This window comes from Phyllostomus hastatus, unplaced genomic scaffold (assembly GCF_019186645.2).
Source record: "Phyllostomus hastatus isolate PE091 unplaced genomic scaffold, TTU_PhHast_1.1 phas_contig_159, whole genome shotgun sequence".
In the NCBI taxonomy this organism is placed as follows: Eukaryota; Metazoa; Chordata; class Mammalia; order Chiroptera; family Phyllostomidae; genus Phyllostomus; species Phyllostomus hastatus.
In genome coordinates this window covers 27,107,426-27,112,912 of record NW_025333640.1, presented here as the reverse complement: position 1 = coordinate 27,112,912, position 5,487 = coordinate 27,107,426, and the positions used below count along the sequence as shown (strand labels likewise).

The 5,487-nt window shown below is 50.6% G+C and overlaps 1 long non-coding RNA gene across 1 annotated transcript; it reads left to right on the top strand.

The window, feature by feature from the left end:
• Positions 1-611: 611 nt before the first annotated feature.
• Positions 612-4,658, top strand: LOC123813945. Its single transcript, XR_006784818.1, has 3 exons — positions 612-732; positions 2,006-2,091; positions 4,143-4,658. It is a non-coding gene; the product is annotated as an uncharacterized LOC123813945 (long non-coding RNA).
• The last annotated feature ends 829 nt before the right edge of the window (positions 4,659-5,487 follow it).

Sequence of the window (5,487 nt, the reverse complement as noted above, 5' to 3'; positions counted from 1 at the left end):
GGGGAGGGGCCTGCACTTGGGTGACAAGGACCCATTTGTGTGCTCCTCATTACCCAGGCCTGAGCTGCATGGGACTGCTGTCCCTGCCACCCTAGCGAGGGCTGTCACTTTCTGAAAGAGAATGAACCTTGACTGGGGTAAATGAGATCTCCACGCAGCAGCCTCGTGGAACAGGGCCTTATTTCTCTTCTTTCCTTTTTTCTTTTCCTTTCCACCGACTACCCATTGAAAAGCCACAGTGTCTGTTCCGTAATTGCAGGGAGAGCTCTGCTGAACTTTTTCATTAAAGTCTACTTACCTGGAAAAACAAAGCCTTGTGAGGACCATGACTTCATAAATATTTATAGTGCAAACAGGCGTCACTCTGCTTCTGCAGGAGAATGGGCTCATTCAGTCGTATTTATGATGTGCCACTCGGGTGAGTGACATCCGTCATCTGGGGTGGCCCTACGCTCGTTCCACTGAAGCATGTTTATGGAGTGATTGTGCCTACAAACAGTTGCTATATTTAGTCCCTCCTCTTCCCTACCCCCCTTTAGCCCTTTTAACTCCCAAACCAGCAAAAAGCCAAGCTCACGGTCTAGGGGAGATTCGAGCCCTAATGACGAGGAGCGGGGGCTGAACAAGTGCTGCGGGAGTGGCGGAGGAGTTTGGAGGTGATTGGACTGGGAATGGTGACTGTTATCATGGCGTTTGGACACTAAGATGGTTTCGTCGGGCTGCGTGTAGCAGGTGAGGGCCCTCCGCTGGGCACGAGGGGTTCTGACAGGGGACGGGCACAGCCCTGAGTGACGCATGCGGATGGAAATTTATGGAGCTTTCCTTCCCCCGGGAGTTTTCTCAGGACAGGGTCTCAGGTCTGTTGCCATGCACCCCGGGGCTCTGGGGGCAGAGGCTGGTGGGAGGTCTGTTCCCTCCGCTGGGCCACGGTTTCTGGTGTAACCCGAGGCTCTCCCCTCTCAGCCACACCTGGCCCTGGCTGGGGGAAGGGGGGCCCTGTCTGGCCTCCAGCACTGCGGCTGCGCACATGCCCTGGCGGGCTCCCCGGGCTGGACCTCGGCCTCCAGCAGGGCTCGGTGCCCCCGGCTCAGCTGGGCCACCTATTGTTCGTCCTGGGAAGGGCCAGGCCTTGGCACAGGGGCCTGCAGGGTTGCCAGCACTTTATTTTTAGAGACAGGAAAATGTTTGCTTTTTGGCAGCTGCTCTTTTTTTGACACACACCGGGATGGTGTCAAAAAGTTCAAGTGAGAGATTCCAAGCCCTAAATTCGTAGCAAATGACATGGGCAATAGCACCGTGAACCTCTCCACAGAAGGCTTCGTGGAGCCGAGGAGCTCTCAGTAGCAGGCCGGCACAGGGCGGCAGGGCCTCCAGGCCACCAACCGCATGGCCCGGACCCCCAGGGAGTCCCTTTCCAGCGGGCCAGCTGGTCTGAAGGTGTGTGCCTCTTACCTCCATTCATCTGCTTCTCGACCAGTGCACAGTCTAACCCAAGTTGGGAAGCAGAGTCTGCTGAAAAACAACAAAAACAAAAACACCTGGTTGTTTTAAAACTGATTGTTTTGGGAGGCTGAGACACAATCAGTCTGCTAACTTGGAAGTTCACCACCCAGACCCACTGTCATTGTCATTCATGAAGACGGGTTGGTCCCAGGCAGCCGGCTTCCAGGCCAGGCCTGCCTTCCGCACTCAGGGCAGGCACTTCCAAGTTTGACTGGGATGGTCACTGGCCCCGAATACGGTCCCTCGAATATGGTCCCTCTCAACACACACACACACACACACACACACACACACACACACACACTTTATATATACTATGTATATATACATACATACAATTTTTTGCAGGTCCTGTCATTTTGGCCACTGACAATTTATCTGAAAGCATTTCATAAACTGTATTGACATTACAGAAAGGTAAAATGAAATGGAAATAAAAGTAAAGAATTCAAGTGTGTCCTACCTTCCTTGCTCTCTAACCTTTTCAAAAATTGCTTTTTAGGTATAAAAGTAAAACACAAATACATTCTCCTCCGCCTTCTTATTATATTTGGATTCGTTTTCCTTCTTGCTGGAGTATGTCCTCAGGTAGGTTTTCTTTTGTTCTCCCTCCCGTCTCCTCCAGAGGGTGTCTGTGGATCACGGAGTTTTCTGAGGGCTTCTGTGTCTGAGAGTGTACTTAGATCTCTCTCTTAAGGGTTAGTTTGGCTTGTCATAGCACTGTGAGTTTGAATTTATTTTTCCCCAGCATTTCTAAGCTATTGTCCCATGCTTTTCTTGCAAGCGCTGTGGCTGATGGGAATCTCTGCAGGTAATCTGCGTCCCATTGTCCCTTTTAGGGCCCTCTCTCTCACCTGGATGCTCGGGAGTTTTGTTATGCTGTCTCCATGGGGGAGTTCACTTTGGAAGTTCTTTCCTCCTCAGCGCTGATAGGGTCTTTCACTCCGTGGGCTCAGGTCTGCCCTCGGTTCCGGGATGTGGGGTGGCAAGGTAGAAAAATCAGAAAGGTTACATCGGTCCATATAGGAAAGTGTGAAGGAGAAGAGAAAGGGGGGTGTGGCCTGAGTGTTGGGGAGAATTTTAAGGGGCTCTCGAGAGACAGAGAAGACTACGGTTGCAAACAGTCAGTGGTCCCCAACCTTTGTGACACCAGGGACTTCCCTTTGTGGAAGACAGTTTTCCCACGGACCGGGGTGGGGTGGGACAGAGGTGGAGCTCAGGCGGGGATGGAGCAGCGTCCCAGCCCAGGGGGAAGGGGGCTGGGGACCCTGGGTTGGAGGAATTCATTGCTAGTAACGTAAGGAAAATGCCCTCAGAAGATTTTCAAGGTCTTTGGGTGTGTATCAAGAATGCACTCTCTGGTGTTTTATGGAGAAGCTAAGACTTGAATTGCTGTTAATTACATTTCTTCTGTGGGACTTTTTCTCCTGTGATTTGATGCTGAGGCCAACCCAACACTGCCTGGGGTTAACATGAGTTATAGAAACAATTATTATTATTTTAAGCTATTAAGCAATTATCTTTCTTTCACACTGTCCCTCTCTCTGCTCTTACCTTTCCCCACCCTCTCCAGACCTTGGTTTCTCCTTTTATACAACGAGGAAGTTGAATTAGATGCTCTAAAATCCTGCCATTTCTCAACACCTCTCCTTCTCTCTCTCTTACTCATCTTTCATCTGTCTGCTGAAATGCTCTTTTTTAACGGCTAATAGCTTATGAGAAGAATAGACACACAGTTTGTTCACTCATTCCTGTACTTTGTCACCAAGTAAGCTGTCATGAGTAGAGGGTAGATTTGGATGGAGAAGACAGTGCAGTGACCAGAACTCGTAGCGGGTCGGACTGTCAGCTTCAGGTGCGGTGTGCAAAGCCCTGCCAGCCTCCCAGAGGCTTGCCACTCTTGACCTCGGAACACGTTCCTTGGCCTCCCTGGGCCCACCCACTGGAGTTGATGTGTGGCTCAGAGAGGGGTCTGGGAGAGCTCGAGCTACAATGGCATCTTGAGCAACTAGAGGCAGAAGACGCAAACAAAGTGAAGTGATTTGCGTTGAAACATAATCACTGAATCTATTTTTATTTTACCATGTGCGTGTAGTTTCTCAAGTACAAAAAATTGTTACGAAACTTTCAAAAGTCAGGAATGTAGGAGTAATCATGGAGGGTCTCGATTCTCCTAGGAGACTTGGAGTGGGTCAGTCCTGGCTGTTTCTTCCACTGCTAATACACACATTACCAGCCCTGGCCAGGTAGGTCAGTGGATTGGAGCATTGTCCCCATACGCCAAGGTTGCAGGTTTGATCCCCGGTCAGGCCACATACGGAAGCAACCAATGAATGCATCAATAGGTGGAATAACAAATAGATGGTTCTCTCGCTTTAAAAAATAAGTAAAAATTAAAAACATACATATACAGTATAGTATGTGATACGAAGAGAGAGTAAACATATGCAGCGTGTGCAATCTGAATTACTCTCCTAACTAAATGGTATTTAGGGCATGAGAAGCTGCAGCCCCACCCCCCTGACAGACACCGAGCTCCCAGCTGACAGCCGCGGCTCCTCTCCCTGGCACTCGAGACGTGCCTGAGCAAGCTGTGCACGTGTTAATGCCGTTTTGCTGTGTAACGTGGCCCTTTTCAGATGACTCCTTGGGTAGTGACCACACTTCGGCAGGCGGGTACGTGGCAGTCTTGGATGAGACCAAGAAGGAAACGAACTCTCAAGTGCCTGAAAGCCCGTCCGGATCAAGCCCTGCTGCCCTCCCATTATGTGGACTGAAGAATTTGTTGGCTAGATTCTCCACGTGCACCCACTGGAGCTGACGTGTGCCGTAGGGGAGAGAGATTTGGGAAAGGCTCAAACACAGAACTGATACGCAGCCCACAGTTGCATCTCTGAGCAGATGGAGGCAGGAGATACGAAGTTAAGTACCGGAGTCCTCTGAACACGTAGGGCAGACGGGTGGACGGGGTTCTCCTGGGTCCCCAAGGAAGTCGGGCATTTCTTCAAGTTGTATCAGCGTTTGCTCTTCTCTAGAAGGTGTGATCGCCTCCACTTTGTGGGTACCTGGGGCCCTATCCACCTGCAGAGAGGGTGCTGCGCCCCCGACCTGATGCCCTGCCTTTCTGCACAAAATACAACAGTGTAGGGTTTTTAAAACTGCCTTTTATATTAAAAATAAAAAGAACCATGCATTTACTTTATAATTTCAAGATGCTGTATTTTCAATTTTAGGGTCATCCAGAATTGACCATGGCTCCTGAGTCTTTACATTGTGTACATTCCCCTTCGTCTTGCCTGCAGTCCCCGTGCCAAACAGCCAGTGCTCTGCACGTTTGTCCGTACCTACCCTTCCGGGAGGTGGTGCCCAAGGAGAGAGTCCAGTTTTAAAGGCAGAGATTCTGAAATAACATCCACCCCTTGTTCTGAAATTTTCCGTTTTCATAGAACAGCATTCGTAAAGGCAGGGCCGCTGCTGGAGGAACATGTGACGAGTGTCTAGCAGATGCCGTTACCGGGAAGCATTCCCCGCAGAACCCCTAAATCTCCACCTCGTGGGGACCTGCGGCTTCGCCGAGGGGCCCTGCGTGGGCGCACACGCACCCTGCTTCCCCAAGAGCGCTCCGCAAGGCTCGGCCAGATGGTCTCCTTCAGGATAAATGCATCCAATGTGATAATATTTACGTTTGTGTTTCTGGCAGGAATTAATAACTTTCTCATGTTATTTAATAAAAACAACAGATTACTTCATTTCCATCCCGTAAAACCCAGCACCTTTCTTTCCATGATGTCTGATGAGGGTCATTTTTTCCCCCTGTGGGTGAGGTGGCCGCAGGCGTGGGCAGGAGAGTTGAGCCGTAGATTTTTTTTCCCAGCTGGAGCGGCGTGTCCCCTGGAGGCTTGGAGAGCCATTGCCCCGCACAAAGGTCGGGTTTGCGGTGCGTCAGGACAGGACGCCTGGGCAGCATGGGACCAGCCTCCGTCA